Source organism: Pteropus alecto, unplaced genomic scaffold (genome assembly GCF_000325575.1).
Source record: "Pteropus alecto unplaced genomic scaffold, ASM32557v1 scaffold24, whole genome shotgun sequence".
Lineage (NCBI taxonomy): Eukaryota > Metazoa > Chordata > Mammalia > Chiroptera > Pteropodidae > Pteropus > Pteropus alecto.
In genome coordinates this window covers 7,902,981-7,923,136 of record NW_006439192.1, presented here as the reverse complement: position 1 = coordinate 7,923,136, position 20,156 = coordinate 7,902,981, and the positions used below count along the sequence as shown (strand labels likewise).

Below are 20,156 nucleotides of genomic sequence, written 5' to 3'. Positions count from 1 at the left end.
AAGAAAGTACGACTGTCTTGATAACAGGCTTTTATTCTCAATGATCAGGAATAAAAGACTAACATCTAAAAATGGTTATATATTTGTTTACTTGGCATTTGCTATACTTGACCTTTACATCAAAAAGAATACACACTTGAAATTTAATGGCTTATAGAGTTGGATGGTCAGCAAAGGTTAAGAGAGAAACATGAGGACATGAAAGAAGAGAATTTTAGAAGAAAGGCAATGTATTGCATTGAAGCGGTTGTTGTTCAAAAGGCACTAGGCTGGTCAAGTGGCTAATGAAGAGAACTGGAACCCATAAACTTCAGTTAAAACATAAAGTGTCCACTGAAAGCATAACAGAGAATCAAGGCCATTTGCCTAGGAGAGGAAGAACTGCAGTCCAATCCCTGGGAGTCAGAGGCAAGGATCAAACTGTAAGATTGGAGACTAGAAGGGATATGGTTAAAACAAAATTGGGTATAGAATAAACTGGGGGACCAGATACAGGTGTCCTGAGTGAGTGACTCGAACAACAGTGGCTGTCTGCTAATTGTTATGTGGCACACCTGTGATTTATAATCTGGCTCACCCCCTGAGTGTCACAGCAAAGTTCCAACATGCAGAGGAGGGAAAAAGTAGAAAGACACAAGGCCTGCCTCCAGTGCTTCAGGGAACAGAGAGGGCCTGAGTTTCATCTCTGCTTGTCTATATGAGTAAAGTACAAGAGAAACTAAACATGGCTGTGTCTAGACCTTTTGGCAGCCACTCTCTAGAATCACTCAGGTTGTGTTGGTAATGAGAATGGGACTTGAAACAGGTACCAGTTATAATGAGCCTTACATTCATTATAACTAGGAGAAGATGGCTTACAAGCTCTTTGTACCTTTAGTCAAGTTGCTATTGGAACTTTGATGTTGGAAGGAAAAGAGAAAAACTTTGGGTCTCTCCCATATGCAATCTGCAATAGCAAAAAAGCCTGCAGCACCTAAGCAAGTAACATTTACTTATATTCACGTACTAAAAAGCAACACAGCTTTTTAAAAATGAGAGCGTGAGGTTCTCATACATCCATCTGAATTTTGTTTAATTTTTAGGAGTGGGCTTTATATCTTTAATAGTGGGAAAATGCCTCGTTCATAGAGCAGAAAGTTAAAGGGATCTAACTTTCCAGAAACATTTTCCATTATTTACCATCTTAAAAAGTATTTCCTTGAACTGATAGAATAAAGTAATTGAGACCACAGTTCCATCACCCAGGGATGACCATTGATAATAATTTGTGATAAATTTCTTCAGTGGTTTTCTTATCCATAACGGTGCACTGTAAACATTATGAGATTCATATTGCATGTGACTTCAATGTCTTTTATTAAGCTCACATTTTTAGCATGAAAAAAAAGTACTTCCTAGTTACTTTCCTAACATACACACATATAACACAAAGACATACACATTAAAATAGGTTTTCTATATCTTTACAAACTAAAATTTTTTTTTTGAAAGTCATTGTTCCCAGTGAGTTCCTCCTCTAAACCTAGAGTTTCAGATGGTAAACTCTCAAGAGTACTGAAATTAAACCATAACAGACACAGAAGACTTCACTGAAGATATCATGGAATATGAGTATCAATATTAAGCTATTTCTAAAAGGTATGGGATGTGCCTCAGGAAACAACTGAGTTATTTAGCTCTCTCTGACACCAGGGCAATGCCCATTAAAACGAGAATTTGAACGAGGGTTTTTAAAGAAATAAACACCAATTGACCTATGGCAAATCCAAAAAAAAAAAGTGACGAACTTGCATGTGATTGGTTCGCTAGACATCTTAACAACTTCATTTTAACTTTCATTTCTCTGGGTTATTTTGTGTTTACTAAATACTGACAAATTTATTTGTTCCTTTAAATAACAGCTGACAAATAGATCTTAAGCACTAAAGTGCATTGTAAAGGAAATTGCGACTTGGAATACAAATAGAATAAACTTAATGCTGGCAAATGATCCCAGACTGCCGATTGTGGAGACTGGGTTTGAAACAGCTGATAAGCAGAAGAGTGTCAATGGTTTATGACACACCTTTTCTTCTCCAGGGGCATATACTCTTCTTTTGCGATTCCTACACAAACTTGGTGAAAACAGAAAGCAACACAAGTCATTAACTCCGCTTGACTAACAAACTACGAGCCATTATCTGGAGCTAACAACCCCTGGTGGGGACCGGAATTGTCAGACTGGCCAATGGTAAAGGACAAGAGAGATCACTGGCCCTGCTACCACATTGATGCTGCTGAATAACTTACTCTTGGCACCCCTAAGTGCATCTGCAAAAATATTACTCAGCTTAAACCCAGTCCACTTGGGAAGATGGCATGACTTAATTTGGGAAAAAATTTTTTAAAAAATGCTCCCACGAAATGTCCTCCAAAGGTAATTTCTGTTTTTAGAAAGAACCTCTACCATAAAACTGTCTCATAAAACGTGGTCCCACAAAAAACACCCCAATAGAGGAAATTAAAACTTTTGAGGAAGAACACTTTAAGCCAAAGGGCTGCCTTGTATATTATCATCTAGCATTTGCAAAGTTCGTTGCTAATTTTAAAGACATTTCACATGAATTTTCTCAACTTACCCACATAACCCAATCAGGTCATTTATTTTCTCTAAGGTTTGATGGTTAACAAAATGTTAAAGAAAGGCTCCTATTACCTCAGGCTAAATTCTAACCAAAGGTACTAGAATTGTGTGCCACATATGTGTTCTTGAGGCTGGCCTACCTCTAGTCAATTCAGAGAGACTTTGGCAGGCTGCGTGACTCAAAACGCCCTCATACTAGACCCAGTTTCTTCTTCTCTTTTTTCCCATCATCTCTCTTAATGAGTCCTTTTACCTGTCCCTTAATCAATTCTATGTCACAGAGCTTTCTCTCAATTATACATGTTCAATTAGGCATTTGTCCATTCTACCCCAGGGCCTAGAAATTTCTCATCTCCTTATTGAATTTGCGTGGTGGGCCAGTCAATAACTTTGCAGTCCCCATCCTAACAGGGCAGGACCTGAGGGAAGAGTACAAATAGAGTCCCATGTACCATATGCCTAAACATTTAAAAGCTATAAATCAATTTAACAAACTGTTAAATGTTTTATCCTTCTACCTTAACATATACACATTCATGATTTTTTAAAAATGTGCAAAGCCACAGTTCACACTAAATAAGGATAGCACATATTAAAATTTAACATCATTTTCTGCCACAGTTCATAATTCTTTGAGGGGGCTTAGCATGGGGTGAAAAGAGAAGGGGGATGATTCTCCCTCGCTTGCTGACTCGCCCTCACTGAATCCCTCAAACCTCCCCTTTTATTCACTCAGGATGACCACACATGAAACATCCATCTTCTCTTCCTCTACAGAGTGAGGGTGAAGTTCACTCATGGTCCGCCTGTCCCTACTGGGCAGGTGCCTCATGAAGCACCTGAGTGTGTTGTCTCAGGTTCCTCCTCAGCTGAAAGGGTCCCCATCAGACAATCTCTGCCCCCATCCCTGCCAGCATCAGCCCTTCAAGTCCCTGAGAGGAACCTGTGGCTAGAAGGCCATATTCAAATTTAAAACTCAGATTCCTCAGAGTTCCAAGCTAGAATGAAGTGGTGCCTGGCCCCCTTTTCCTTCTACCCTTGGCTCTGTCTCACACTGTGAGGGACCCTGTGTTTATGGTCCTTCAATCTTCAAAGCCATGTTCCACCTTGACAGACTCCCTCTTCGATCAAACTTCAGTCAAGCTCTTCTGATCTCTCTGCTTACTACACCTCGACCTTGGCCTGACACTCTGCCCTTGGTCTGCAGAGCCCAGTTTCAGCAAAGAATTCTACTATGTTAGTTGAGCAAGAGTTTCCCTACCCTTGATATCTGCAAATCCTCCTCATCCTTGATGTCTAAGTCCTTGGCCTGCCTTTAGCAAGAATTCTCCCACTCTTGATATTCTCAGTAATTTCCTATCACTCTGCTTGTCGGTTATAAATCCCCAGCTGTCTTTGCTGTATTCAGAGTTGAGGTCAGTGTTCTACTGGTCTCTCTCCTCTATTACAGTAGCTCATATAAAAGCTATCTTGCCATTTTTAACAAGTTTCCAGTGCAATATTTTTTTTTACAGTTCACACCTTTGCAGTCACCCCTCACCAACCTTCAAGTCCAGTTTGCCCTTGGGAAGATAAAACAGGGAAGCAGCCAGTGCAGGCTCTGGAAGTGGGTTCCACTTTGACCTTCATAGCCAGGAATTCTGGGGCCCTAGAACTTGGAGTATGGCATGTTAGTTGGGAGTGGGAAGTGAGCATGGGCTCCGTGGCCACAGGTGGGCATGTGACTGTGGACCATAAATTCCTCGCAGCTGGAAGAAGGCCAGAGTAGACAGACCCCTATTGGCCAAGTCTAAAGGTTCCATTGTTCAAATTTAAGCTGCCATTCATCCCCCCAAGCATGGTTACTTGATGACTAGAATTCATGTTTTACACTAAACAAGGGTCTAATATACCTTTCGTGATTCCTAAAACCAAGGACACGAATTAGGATTTTTTGCATGTTATGCTCTGTTTTGTATGAGGCTGAGACCCTGTTGACATCATTTCTCGGGAATGGCCTGCAATTAGGTCCCACCAATGGAAGTGCTTTAAGGAAACTGGAAGGTGGGAGGAAAAGAAAAAACAGCTTCCTAAAGCCCTCTCATGTAATAGAGGAAGAAGCAGCACAGGGGACTGTGACCACATCTGCTCTAGTGGAGACATCAGTCATGTGGACAGTGGTGATAGCCACAGTGGCAATGGCGGCGACCTGGCAGTGCTGGCTCATGGGTTTCTGTTCACCTCCAATGGTAGAGCCTTGGAGACCAGCTAATCTGCACTTTGGGTGAAGTGATTTCCAGCCTAGGGATGGTGTTGGTTTCCTGTTATTCATTTTGCATAGCCTTCCCCCTCCCTCGTTTGCTCCGCTAACCCTTCAACACCTTCGTAATCAAGTCCCATAATAAATTCCCACTGTTTGAAATATCTAGAATAATTTGTTTTCCTATCAGACTATGATTGATACATAAGTCCATTTCAAAACTTGGGGCTTCCATTTGATTGCAACTTATTATTCCAAATTGTGTTGCAAGTTTTTTCTTGCTCTCTTGCTCCTTGATTTTTCTAAAAATATTATGTTTCTTCACGATTCTTCTCCCCTGTGACCACCATCCCAGGTTCCTATTTTCCCCTCAGAGAATCGCCTTTCCATTTATTTCTCTTTTAGTCCATCTGGTAAAAATGTAGAAGCAGAAAAAATGCAAGTCTCCTACTTAAGAAGGGAAAATATAAAATCAGAAAATGAGACTCCTATTAAGAAAGGAATCATCAAATTTCTTAAAACCAATAGCACATTCATCATTCAGGTACTGTGTTATAAATTCCTTCTTTGAGCTGCTAATTAAAATACACAGAATACTGATGACCCAGGTAGCTACAAAGAATAATGAGATGGAGGTGAATGTCTCCAGTAAAACCGTATTTGACCACATTCTAAGTTTTATCGCAAATTACAAATTCTCTCCACTGTGTTTCTTGACATTGTAAAAAGAGATAAAGACTTTCTTGTTGCTAAAAGATTTTACTACAGAGCTTTTTACCCATTGGAAATGAAAACCTCTATAGCCAAAAGATGTTAAAGCTTATGAAACAATGGGCAAAACACAATTGTAGGAGACAGCAATAGTTCATAAATCACACCTATTGTTAATTACCTCAGCCATAGCTAAACTCACAATGACCTCACCGAGTTAGTTCTCATTTCCTGCCTTGGATTAAATCATTTGTTTCATAAAGCTCAAACAGCTTCCAGTGTTCAAGATAACTATTACAAGTGCTACCTTCCTGCTATAACTGTCTGCAATACGCTGAACAGCATATTAAAGTACTTCTGACAGTATCTAAATGTAAATACAAAAGAAAATTCAGTTGCTTCCACAGCAATTATTAGAAAAAATGAGAATTAGATGTTGTGAAGACCAAGAAGAAACCAGAGCAGGAATAACAACCTAAGGCACTGCCCTCCTGCAAGGAGACTAGAGCCGATGTCACCAAGGGCTTGTTGGCAAAGCCACTTCAGAGTCCTAGAATGTTCTGCTGAACTCTGACTTAAAACTTTCATGGCAAGGCCCCATAGCTCTGGATTAAGGTTTGTGGTAACTCTCAAGGCATGTGAAGAATTTGTTGTTTGTTATCAGAAACCACGTTAGGGTGTTTCTTTATCTCTCTCACATTCTCTCTGTTGCAGCCACCAGACCTGGAAGCTGAAGACACCACCACTAACTTGGATAATTACAGCCATTGCTAAAAAGCAAGGTTTACTGAGTCCTACTACTTGAAAAAGCATTATGCTGGGAACTCTAGAGCTTTAAAGATGAATAAAATAAATCCCCAGGAAGCTATGATTACGAATGCAAATGCTAAACCATTAGCTGAAATTCAAAGTAGAATAAAACAAATACAAATAGTCCTGGCAGGTAAAAGAAAGGAATTATTATTTCTGACTAGTCGAAGAGTTTGGGGCTGAATTTCTGTTAAGTACATTTAAAAAAAATCAAGCAATTAAAGAAAATAGATATGACCTAATTATTAACTCAGGGCAAACAAAGAAAGTAATCAGGAAAGTAACTGTCTGGTTCATTTATGAGTATCATTTGCATAGTCATAATCATGGAGTGAATATTTTTCTATTAAATGTAATGATATAACTAGAAGGTGGGGATACAGGAAGGTTGAGTGTGTGTGTTGAGCAGGATAGGGTACGCAAGTAAATTCCTCGTCTTCCAAGATTGAGTCAATAGATAATGCCCAATATGGAAAAATCATGAGATAGTAATATCGCCATTTACTTAAAGATCTGCTGGTAACAACCAAAAGAGTCAGATAAAAGTCCTGCAACTCAGGAGATAACTATTTGCCATTTAAACTTGGAGTATGTATATCTTTGATAAAAATAAAACTAAGTGAACAGAAGATTATATAGGAAAAATGTCTCCCTCTCCCATGCACCAGAACCCCAGGTCCCTCTCCTCTGTTAACAGTTTATTTTACACTCTGCATTAAAAAAATAATAATAAATATAGATGGAAGAATGGAAAGAACAAGGGAAGAGAGAAATGAAAAAAGGGAGGGAGGAGGAAGGCAAGAAGGAAATCACATTTAATTAAATCTAGGGAAGATAAATTGTAAAATACATCACTATTTTTGTGTGTCACTAAAAAAAGTATTTCCAATTAAATTATTTCACAATGCTTTCTTAGAATTTTTATTTAAACTTATTGAAAGAACTCTTAGATTTGCTTATAGATTTTTATCATTTATTTCTTGTGAATGCTTAGAAAAAATGTTAGATTGCTTGAAGTATCTAAAATGTTTTCACATTCAGAGTCTAACTCTTCTGAATCGTCTTGAATCTTTGATGTCAATGTTTTTGAATACAGTATTTTGCTCTGTGCTATTCACACTGTTAGCCATCAGATGACCATTTGGAGAAGTGACAGTATAGAAGGATGTCTTAAATGCCTTGAACTGCCGAATAAAACAGGTCTGCTTAAGCCAGACTTCTGGCTGATTTGATAAATAAATGCCCGGATGACTAAACCAATTTTGGTCAGGTTTTCATACCTGCAGCCTGAGGTCTGTGGCCTAATGTTTGAGAAGTCTGCATATTGCTATATTTAGAAACAGTAATTTAGATGAGACCTTTCCTGCTTTTTTTCTAAAACAGGCTAAATTGCTACTGCCAATGAACTTCTAGGAGATTTCCAAGTTGCCCAGCTCCTCATATTGGTTGTTCCCTATTTAGTTATCTTGTGGCTTTTTGTATGGACCAGAACTGTAGCATTTATCGTACTCAACTGCAATTGTGTGTACTTGTCTAGTCCCCCGACCAGACATGAAGCCCTTCAAGGACTCATGTCTTGTAAATCTTTGCCTACAGAACCTAACATAGCATCTGGTGTATAGTAGGTAGATATTTGGAGAATAAATAAATGCATTTTTAGATGTTATTTTGCAAAAGTCAAGCCTTAGTTTATTTTGACAATAAAAAGTATAGAGAGAGCAAAAAGTAAAAGTAGAAATTGCGTGCTAACACTAATTATCTGTCCAACAAGATAAAGCTCAAAGGCGAAACCACTGGTAATTCTTAAAAAGTCTTAAAATTAAGTCAAAGCATTGAAAGCCCTTTATACAAGTGTCATCTGCAAATTATATCAGTCCCATCAAAAGCAAACAGGCATTTCAGTTCACATTCCTGGCTGTTTGATTTCATGTCTTGCATCTCCACCCAATGAGGTCAATAGGTTTCTGTGTAAACATAACTGGATATATTAAGTCAGGGAGAAATGGTGAAATGAATTAATGAGAAAATCACTACCTCATCTTAAGCACTTTCTGTTGCCTCATTTATTCTAGAAGGTAGAGCAGTTTTATTTTAATTACTTATAATAATACTTCATGGTAAAATAGTAATACAACCACTTCATAAAAAAATAATGAAGTCTTAGGAATACTGTGGCATTTATTAATCCAGTTATTAATTCTTTGCAAAAAAATTTTTTTGACAATCAATGATTTGAGAATCAGTGAGTTATAAAAATAGAAATTGGGATATTAAGAAAATGCTAAAGAATTAGATTCTTATCTTGAGCTTTGGTATAGAAGATTTTTAGGTAGAGGAAGTTTCTTGACTATTCCATGGTGACCACATTTTCATTAGTGTTTATTATATGGAAACATCTTAGTTAGTCATGGAAAAACTTTAAAATTCATTCTCGTTCTGAGCTCATATGAAGTCTATAAAATTATAACTAGTAAATAAATTAATAAGCCAAATGCGTTAAATTTTTCTGAGAAATTTTACATAAATTGAATAAGTAAGCGATAAAAAAAAGATTTACTAAAAGCAGAGCAAATTCCTAATTAGTTGTTTGAGCTTGCAAAATTTAATTATCCATTTTTATTCTGTTTCAAATTTTTCACATGTTAAAAGAATTCAAGCTTCGAGAAGTTGGTACACCCTATTCAAGGCCAATTTGGCAGTATGTACCAAAATTTTAATTTAATTTATTTATTGACACAGCAACACCATACTCAGCTATCTAGAGAAATAATAACAACACATATGAGCAGAGACATACAAGTATGCTCATGGTAACAAAACAAAAAAACAGCAATAACCTAAATAATCATTGATGGGGGGATAAATACAGGTACCTCCATACTATTGAATCACCATTGTTTTATAAATAATGAAGTAAGTTTATATAGTCTAATCTAAAAAAAACTTTAAAACATATGTTTAAATGGAAAAACCAATTTATATCTATGATATGATTTAAGAAAAACACAGACAAAACTATACAGGTTGAATTCAATTACACATAAAAATTCTGGAAAGATAGTCATTATTCTGATTGGGAAAGGGATTGAGAAAGTAAAGATGAAATTTCCTTTTTTGCTAGCTAAACTTTTTTATTGTTTAAATTTGGCCTTGGTTATATATTCATGCATTACTTTTATGCTTTTCAAAAATCAAAAAATTATTTGCGACAACATGGATAGACCTTAAGATAATCATGCTGAGCAAAATAAACCAGACAGAAAAAGTTGAAAATCACATGATATCACTTATATGTGGGATATAAACCTAAAAGCAACAAATGAACAGGACAAACAAACAGACTCAAAGACATGGACAATAGACTAGTGATTACCAGAGGGTAAGGAGGAGTGTGAAGGGGGGGAAGGTAGACGTGGGGAAAGAAATTAAAATCATTTCTTCAATTAAGAATAAATAAATAAATACATAAAACAAAAAAAAATCAAAAAATTAAAGGAAAAAAAGAAACATTTCTCTGAGGAGAAGCATAATAAAATCTCACAAACTTTGTATAATAAGTAAGGGCCCACAGATATACTCCAAAATTGCTCTATCATCCCCAGTGCTACTTAGGAAATATTGCTCTTGGAATCCTGCATAATATCATATCTATAACAATATCATATTTTAGAATTTATGTGGAAAATTACATGGCACAGTTAACTGCCAGAGATTTCATATGCTCCAAAAGGAACCTGGCAGATTATAGATTACTTGAACATCAACAGGTGACTATGGTCTGCTAACATCCAGCTAATGAATCATTTCAGATGTAAATGAGAGATTAGCACGCATCTGCAAAGAAGCCAGATTAGAACAATGCCTTGTAATTTGGTTTAAAAAATTGGTTAGATTTTTAAAATTAAACACATCAATATAATCAAGCTGGAGCCTATCAAGCCAAATGCCTTGAAATAATAATTATTAATTTAATTTGTTAATCTTAGTGCTTTCAAATATGTACTTCATGATCTTGATTATATTTGAAAGTATTAAATGTTCACAATGAAGACCTCTTAAAAGAGTATTCTGGAAAGAAGAAAAGTAATAAAACATAATGTCCTTAATAAAATAGGAAACCAAACTATATATAAAAAAAATGTTTTAAAGAAACCTCAGCTGAAATCGGGTACATGATGCAAGCAAGTCCTGCTGGAGATGGCTTCCAGGAAGGTTCTCTCAGAGGAGGGTCCCCCATAGCTGATAGCCTCAAGGTAAAGAAACACAAATGTCCACTTTTCTTGTCCCTTCCTCTATTGTTGACAAGCTCATACCACTGGTGCCCTAATGTTCTTTATGCTACCTACTAGAGGGGGCTAGGGTGACCAACTCGTCCCAATTTGCCTGTAACTTGTCCAGTTTTACCAATGAATATCCCTTATCCGAGGAACTCCTTGAGTCCTGGGCAACTCAGGGCAGTCAGTATCACCCCAGACCACATGCCCATCAAAGAAAAAAATGTCCAGGCCCTCAATAGCTTCAGTACGGACAGAAGAGGCATGAGTTATTCCAATTTTTATTCCTGGTCACATAAGTTTATAATGTCAACTAAAAATCAGTTTCATCTCTCCTTGATCAGAAAACAGAGGAATCTCAAAAACATGCTGTGCGACAGAGGCCAGACAAAAAAACGTACATCTGTACAATTCAACTTATATGAGGTAATGTATAAGAAGTCTCTAAACTAGCAAAACTAACCTATAGTGATAGAAATCAGATCAGTGGTTTTCTGGGGGTGGGGCAGAGAACGTGAAGTAAGGGGAGACTGACTTACAAAGGGGAACAATGAACTTTCTGGAGCGGATAAACGCTCTATATCAAGACTGATAAATTGTCACCAACTGTTGACTTAAAATGTGTGCATTTGTTATATGTAAACTTCACCTTTCAAGAGTTTGTTTTAAAAAGAAAAGTGAGGGCTTCCATCACCAGAAAGATTCAGAGGATGCTGGGATGCTGTTGGAGAGATTCACGAGACTTGGGGCAGATCAAAGAGCTATGGTTACTTCCAACTCTACACTCATAGGATTCTAAGGCAGTAGCACATTACCCCACGTCTTATGTAAAACAAATTCAAGATTCACTTACAATTTGTGCAGTCCATCAGAGGACATTGTACAGACTCCTTCTCTGGAAATATCAAAAGAAAAGCATAACTAATGTTCTTCCATTTTATGTTTTGTTGTTGTTATAACTATGAATTCATCAAAAGACTAGAAAACCAGAAGCACAATAGAAAGGAAGGTGGTATAGATTTCAGTGCTTCTAAATAATGCAATAGAGCAGCCCAACATAAATAGCTTCTAGCACAGAGATAATCCCAGCTGTGGGAACCTAATCTAATAAAAATGTATGAAGTAGCTTTGGTTTAGGAGGTGGTCTCCATTGTGACCTTGATGCCTTATTTACTTACTTTAGAGTAAGTAACGTCTGAGAGTTGGCTAGATACTAGGGAATAGAGGCATAGACTTCCAGGAAGGAAGATGTCCTTCAAGGCATCATTAAGTTACCCTTCTACAGGAAAACAGAAAATTTGATTTTGAGTGTTCTTTTGCCCTAACCCAAGGAAACCATCCTCTTCCATGATTCTAACACTGCCCAGGGGGTTGGTATGCACTGCAAATAGTTGGCATCTGAGACTGGAATTGATGGAATCTGTTTTGTTGCAAAGCAGCCCTGAGGTAGGAGTGTAGCACCCACAGGAGGGGAGATGTTGCCTACTGGTGGTGATTGTGGGAGAAGAAAGCAGTCCAACCTTTAAAAATCCTAGATAAAATAAATGTCATGCTGCCTGTGGAGTGGCTGTTGCTCTGTCTGTGGAGAAGCCCTTTTAATAGACTGCTCTCGTTTTATTTTTTTTTTTAGGGGCGGGGCGTGGTGGGTGGGAGGTTTGTAAGAAAACATCCATGAACTTGCACTGGAAATATCTCAAGTGAAAAGCCAGAGTCTCCCATATTTGGCAAGAGACAGGACTCATGAGCCTTTGGATGTATGCATGTGTACACATTACCATGTGCCAAATGTCTGCTGTTTCCTGTTAGCCAGTAAAGTGGCTCTTTGCACTGCACCAATAGAGCCAAACATCTTCCCAGAATTAGTTCCCTGCTGGGAAATGGAAAGTTATTGGGTTGACTCTCCCATCTGATGGTATGTAATGAGGTCTAGTACACAGCTGAGACCCTGACCCAATGAAACATCAGAGCCAATTCCATCCGCTGCAGCCCAAGAGCTGAGCTGGCATGCGGGGGTCCTGATGCAGTGCCGTCTGCCCGAGCCAGATCCTTCAGGAGAACCTCCTCTTAATGATGACCATCAAACAGCCGTTTCTCTCGCGTTTCCTACCACATCGTCAAGTCCCTTCTGTCTAATAATGAGCAGTGGATAGGCGTTGGGTGTTATGGTCCAGGCCATTTAGATGCCAAGCCTTGTAAACAAATCTTCCCCCAGTAACTTGAAGCTAGTCTTCAGGAAAAATAACGACACCACAGAGATCTTTGAGTTTGCATGAAAGGAATTAGAGGATTAGAATTGGTGAATGACGTTATGAGAAAAATAGCACATTCACTGATCCAAGGTACATAAGAAAATTAAGACAGAATAACAAAGAATCTGGATGAAGGAGCAAGACAGGGAAATGCTGAAGTAGTTTTAATCTACAGCACTGCTGGAAGTAGGCCAACATGAACCATAGAGTAGTATTTTTATTTTCTATTAATCTGTTCCCTAGCAGATATGCTAAAGAGGACGTTTCTGGTTTCAACTTTACGAAATGGCTCTGTCTCAGTTAATAAGAAAAAGAATCTTTTAAAAGTCTTCATTTTGGATTTAAAACAACAATATACCAAACTGAGCGGGAATAATCAGGAACACCATTTTAGGACCAGCTCTAAATGAAGTACATGTGAATTCTACTGGGCAACACCAGAACTCGGAAACGCAAAAGCTCTTTGTTGTACGTATCAAAGCATTCGCCATCCACAGCTCAGAACAGGCATGTGACAACTCCAAGTTCTCATTCGCTACCTGGACATCAGGAGTCATATCTCCTCGTGAACATCACACAGGCAACACAAACCATTCCGATGCAGTTAACATTTAAGCATGGATTAAATAACAATGCACTATGTTTAAAACCCATCTTAATGAATATACATTTTTGTCATCTTTAGTCTAAAAACCTGGGACAGTGAAATCCTCAATAGTAAAGAAACTCACAGCCTTTTTGAAATCAACATTATTTACTGACTTACTTTGAATAAGGCCTCAAAATGTCTTCAAAGACATTAAATACACAGCCAAGGACGCCCTGGTAATAAATAGTAAGCCACTGTGAAAACTAAAAGGCCTCAAAAACTGACACTCAGCAATGACTCTACAACCAGAACTGCAATTTGATCCACTCAATTCAACTACAGAGCCATGCAGGACAAGACTGAGAATCCAGGGCATGTCATTCACGGGCAGCAGCCTGGCTGCAGCAGCATAGCACAGTGAGCTTAGGCCTGGCCATTATTTTTGCTCCAGTCTGAGCTAGACCCACTGGCCCAAAGCCCATCAAGCTAACCACTGGAAGTATTCTTTACTCAAGTAAAAAATTTCTCTCATATCACTCATCATACCTCTTCGGAGACCCTGGGTACCAAAGCATTGGAGTAAGGGATCCATGCAAGGGCACAGAAAAGGACAAACAAAAAACATTTCACTTCTTAGGTACATAAGACTATGATAGTTTTGTTTTATTTATTTGTTTGTTTACTAATTTATAGTTATTTTTGAAAAAATAAAGTATCGGCATTCATATCCTAGAAAACAATCAAATGTCTCTCTTCTTCATCTCTCTCCTCTAGTCACTAAGGCAAAAATACTAACTGCATTAAACAAGTCAGGGAGAATTTAAGTGAACAGTGCCACAGTGATGCTGTATAAAGGCGTTAGTATACTCTGCCAGGATAAAGCAGGTTCTAAGGTTATAATCAACCATAGAAAACCTAAATAGAATAACTTGACATATTTAGAATCTTTCCTTCAAAGGGCATAATCTCTGTAGTAAATAACTAAAATCTAATAAACAAATCTTCCTTAATTTAGCTATATTCTCTCGTCTTTTATTCTCAAACAATGCATTATCTTATTTCCTTCTCTATTTTTTTTAATCCCCATAATTTGACTTGGACGCTGACAAAAATTCTCTCCTTGACCAAATTCAAAGCAGGTTGCTCTGAGCTCTTTTTAAACTAAGCCCTGACTTTTGAGTTTCCATGTTTGTTTCTGCATTGTCCAATTTTAGCAAGAATCCTAAATCAGTTTAGCCAAAATCTGCCATCCTCCGTATATCTATCACCCTTAATATCTGAATAGGTTCCTCATTCTCCATTCTACCCCCACTCCCACCCCCAGGTTATATTCAATCACCCTGGCCAGCTTTCAGCAAGAATCCTGTTAGGTAGGTCTAATCAGACTCACCACCCTCCCACCACCACCACCCACCCCTGATGCTTCCTCTTAGTAATTTTCCATCCACTAGCCTGCACTCTGCTCCTCAGCTATAAATTCCCACTTGGCCATGATGTCTCCCCAATCTCTCTCCCTCACTGCAAGACCCATTGCCATGGACCCTACATCTACTCCATGGTCCTCCCTTGAGTAAAGTCTTCCTTAGGTCTTGTCTTTAGCAAATATCATGAATAACCTTTTCTTCAGCAACACCTCCCACTACAGACAGAGCAAGTGAAACTCCGAACTCAGTGCCTGGCTCATTGCGTTGTTTTCCTTGATTTCTTCCTAGTTAAACACAAGTTCATCTCTTCCTCATCTTTAAACTCCACTAAAACATTCATAAAGAAAAAATAAATAAAATAAAACCCACAAGGACAAAGAATTGGAGAAAAGGTTGAGTTACAGGAAGAATTTAAATGCGTTTTTTAAAGATGTAGAGCAGTGGACTCAATTGAAGGTGCTCTGGAGGACGAGGAGCTGACGAACCCAGGGCTCGCAAAACCCAGAACCAGGCAGTTACAGCTACTGTGGAAGGCAGGGCCAAGGGATGAAAAGATTAGGATTAATAGAAAATCTAATTACGGAACAGTAAAACTCCGGGTCTCCTCTCTCTTACAGGTAGCCAGTGACGGAGTTTGTTCTTTAAAATGAGTGTCCGCACTTAGTTGCATTGAGTACAATAGAGGACAGGGTAGCATTCAAAGCTATAAATACAAGGATTAGAGGAAGGCAGGGGGAGTAAAACCCCAGGACCTATGCTCACCAGCTCTCAGAATGTTTACAGCCAGGTTTATGCTCCTCAAACACTTCCCTTCAGAAACTGAGCAGCTCCAGGCTCACTGCACTAATACTTAGTGGACGCCCAAAGGGGAAAAGCAGGTTTAATCAGCCTCCTGCAAAACCCTCATGTCTTAGAAGCACCTCCGCCTCAAAGTTTCCAGTCAGCTTTTTCATGCTGGACTCAAAAATAAAAACAAAGATCATCAGACAATGTCTGATAAACCTCTAATAGAAACCAGAGAGAATTAAATAAACAAAAAGTAAACCTAAAAATATGAGAAATGCAGAAAATAATATTAAGGCGTGACTTTCATTTAACCAAAGAGATGTTACATTATTTCATCCACCAAACACAAACAGTTAAAGAAAAAAAGTTAAAAGCAATCTAACAAAAGTTATAATGGTAACTGAAGAGTTAGAAAATAAAACATAAATCTTATAAAAGCAAAATAAAAAAAGTGATAGAAAAGAGAAAAAATTTAAGATGTAGAAAATCAATATAGGAGATCCAATATCCACTTAATAGTAGTTTCAAAAATAGAGATCAGAAAAGATGACATGATTAATAGTATGAGATACATTTTGAGAGCTTAATGACACAGCCTCCCAACTAAAAGGTTGCTAAGTGCCCATCCCAATGAAAGAAATAACCGCGCAACAAGCCACATGATGAACCAAGAATGTATACATGTAGATGTGAACAAGACTAACTTAATCTTTGTGCCTCAGATTTCTTTTTGTTTAAATTTTTCATGTTGTGAACCCCAACTAACCTAACTAACCATTCTTGGCCAGCATTCCCAAGCCTTATAGTTAACGATTATCTGTGTTCTGTAAGCTTACACAAGGTAACCGTAAAGATTCTTGTTAGTAATGGCCAGAATGGCATGACAACTGAGATAAATATCAAACTGGTATTAGTGTCAATTCTAACAATTATCCATCATAAGACCATTAGAACATATGGTTCCTGGTGCATACTGCAGGCTTTGTCCCTTTGTCTTGTCAGTCATTAATTAGTGCCTAAGTTAGACATAAAACATTTATGGTGACAACTGTTTGAGAGTAGAGATTATCTCCACAGCCTAGATTTCTGGATCGCCTTCTGCTCCAATTCCTAAACCTGTGACTTACCCTACAATCAATTCTGCTATACTCTATGGAGTTGCCCGCCTCATTTTTTGGTCTCAAGATACCTTCTCATTTTGGTGGCCACTATACCTTTGCTCCATCATCAGATAAAGAATTTTTAGAAAACTGGTTATTTGTAGAAGAATGGGAAGACACAAAGAGTAATCACCTGATACAAAGATGAACCTAATTCCAGATACTAGTATTCTTTAGTTAATATTTATGATACTTTCCCTTCAAAGACATAAAGCTGTACAGTCAGTAATTAAAATCAGCAATCTAATGTCCATTAATTAAATGGGCCTGTGACTGGTCACAAAGTTCACTTACAAAGGAAAACAAATCAGAATGATGTTAAACTTCTAGAAGACAGAGGAGCAAACCCTTCAAAATTCTGAAAGAAGATGACGTCCAGCCTTGAAGTCCAAACTTCTCTTATAACTCTTCTTAGGAAACAATCAGGAAATGGGCTGCAGCCATGTAGGGGAGTAATTCAAAGGAGTGGAAAATAGACTTAAGAAATAGGAAATCCATCATAAAGTGGCAAAAAAGAATTCCTCAGGATATCTGAAATTCCAGGATGAGAGTATTCTGCAGGATTAGAGAGCGACAAGTCCAGTTTAAACCAGGAGGGGAGGCTGCATAACAAATGTTTCCTGGGAAGAAATGAAATTGATAGATTATCTGATATAGCAGACCACTTGTTTAAATTTTATTTATGTACCTAAAAGTTGTTTATACACATTAAAATTCTACATACATTTATAGGTATTCGATATATCTGATGGAATACTATTAAAATAAAATTAATGATAAGTTTTTAAAACTAGGCAATTTTTAAATGTCAACTATTAGCTCTCAGTAAATATCAAAAAAAGAAACGTAATCAATGACTCTATGTTGAGCAATATTTCATAGTCATGCAACTGTTTAAAATAAGAGAGGTAAAAGAAATGTGGAGATAATCAAACACAAATGAGAAGATTTAAATTCCAAAAGCTACAGAAAAGAGAGGTATAGAGCAGAGGAGAAGAGAACTGGTTTTCATAATCAAAAAAATTTTTAATACTATATGATTTTTTAAATTAAGTTTATTACTTTGCTAAAAAAATAAAATTAACAAAGTTCTTTATCCTTTTAAGATATTTTTTGTTATGTGTATAATTTCCACATCTTTTACCCTGTATGTAATGAAATGAAAAGAATTAGAGGGTAATGTTCGAACATGAATAAACAGCATAACTAAATGGTAAGAATTCAGTAGCCTGTTTCATTATGAGGTTTGACTGTACATACTGCCCTCTAGTGTCACTTCATGGAAACGCATCTTAAATTTTATTCCCTAGAAATTCTATCTTGAAATGTCACATTCTCTCTTTGTCTTGGATCTTCTATTCTCTCTGGCAGTCAGCCTCCTACTTCTAGGACCCAAAATTCAGGATCAGTATATTACTTTTATAGTATGGCTTCATTATGAATTCAAAAGGTTTTGATGGGAGGGCCTTGGAACCTGGTCATGATTAATAGAGAAATATGTTCTGAGTTCTAAACAAGAGTTTATTCAACTGGGGCAAATGATCCATTTGTTTTCCATTTCCTTGATTCCTTGAGAGTATAAACCTATGGAATCAAATATATAGCGCTAAACAGAAGTTTGACAGGTAGATGTTCAAAAAACATTGAGTCTGGCAAGTGATTGATTTCAGAATTGCTTTTGCTATTTGTGGGCAATCTGAAGTATCCTTTTAAGTCATGAACTGTCATATAGGAAAATGATAATTGTAGTCATTAATAATTGCTTAAACCAAATATTTAACAAGTATGGACAAGGCAATACAGATGATACAATTTAAACCATCCCTGGAGGAGAAAATGGAGAGAGTAAATGACCAAAGGCTTAAAGAGATGAAGTGATTACAGGTCCATCCTGATGCTTTCTCCCCTTCTGAAAAGAAAAAATAAAACAAAACAAAACACAAAACCTTCTTCCACCACACGCTTTTCTTCCTAAGCACTATTTACTATTTGATAAAATTTCACATTTCTCCCTGCCAAAATTTTCCAAGGTTTTTTTCCCTCTGCTATTAGATAACAGGGAGAGAGCCTTGTGCTTCCTCTGACTTCACAGGTTTCTGTTTCTCCACCATCCGGAGGCCTGAAGCTTCCTATCCCACACTGGCTATGCTAATCACCAAGAGATGAGCTTGGACTTGGGTGTTCAAGTTAAGCTAGAGTCAATACCTACAATAGCATGGACTGTGTTCTTTTGAGGATTGCTCTCTTAAAGGGTTTCACAAGAATTTTCCTTCTCCGGTAGTTATATTCAAGGTCAGGAATTGTTTAACTCACTTTAAGGTCATTCTAATTTTGGCTCATGATCTGTGAGCAGAAATCCTACTTCCTAAAATTAATATTCACTTAATTAACACTTTGACTAAGAAAACCTCATAATTAGTTTGCATCCTTTCATACAAAATAAGGATGACAATTCTTGGCAATTTTTGACCCTCACAAACATGCTATATAGAACTCGGACATTTCAAATTCTGAGTCTTTGTTAGCAATTAGAGATTATAAACCATAGATTAAACTGCAAATATTTTATATTTATGGCATATTTCATTTCCTAAGAGCCAACGATTCCATAAACAAGGATAACTGTTGCTACGATAAATTTTGAATCTACCAATATGCACATAATTAAAATGGATATATTTCTCTTTAGCTACAACAAGTAAGAAACACCCATTATTAAAATCTTTAAGAAGTCACCAGAGTATCTGAAAAAAAACATGGGTTTTTGAGCCCAGGGAGTTAGGGCTAAAAACTCAGTTTCTCCATATGAATGTGACTTGGAGCATGTTATTATAACTCTAAGCCACAGCATCATCCATCCATCGAATGAGGAAATTACCGACCTTACAGGACCATTTTGTGCCTGTAACACAGAGGGTGGGTTAGTGTCCTCTTCTTCCCAATATCCCAAGCTCTGCCTGTCAGTCTCATATAGAACTACCACCACCTGACGGTGCCATACGCTTCCAAAACAAAGCAGCGGCCAGCAAGAAGAAACTGGCTTCTCCCCTTCCTTTACTATCCCGTCTGCATCATTATGGCTTTCCGATATACCGGGGCAGGATTCCAACCCTAGAGAGGGCTGGTGAGAAACAATATGCCAGGCAACGAGCTGTTGTCCGTCACACTGGAGATCCCTTTGCAGCCTCCTCTATTTAACTCCAGTTACTCGCTCTGGCTCTATTTTCCTTCTGGATTATCCGCTCTTTTGCTTCTCAGTTTCCACTTTGACATTTCTCCCTCCCTTTCCCT

General features: G+C 37.6%; 1 protein-coding gene across 2 annotated transcripts in view; it reads right to left on the bottom strand.

The window, feature by feature from the left end:
• Positions 1-20,156, bottom strand: part of FUT10 (fucosyltransferase 10) — a 57,998-nt gene that overhangs the window by 15,629 nt on the left and 22,213 nt on the right. The gene's annotated exons all lie outside the window — the stretch shown is intronic.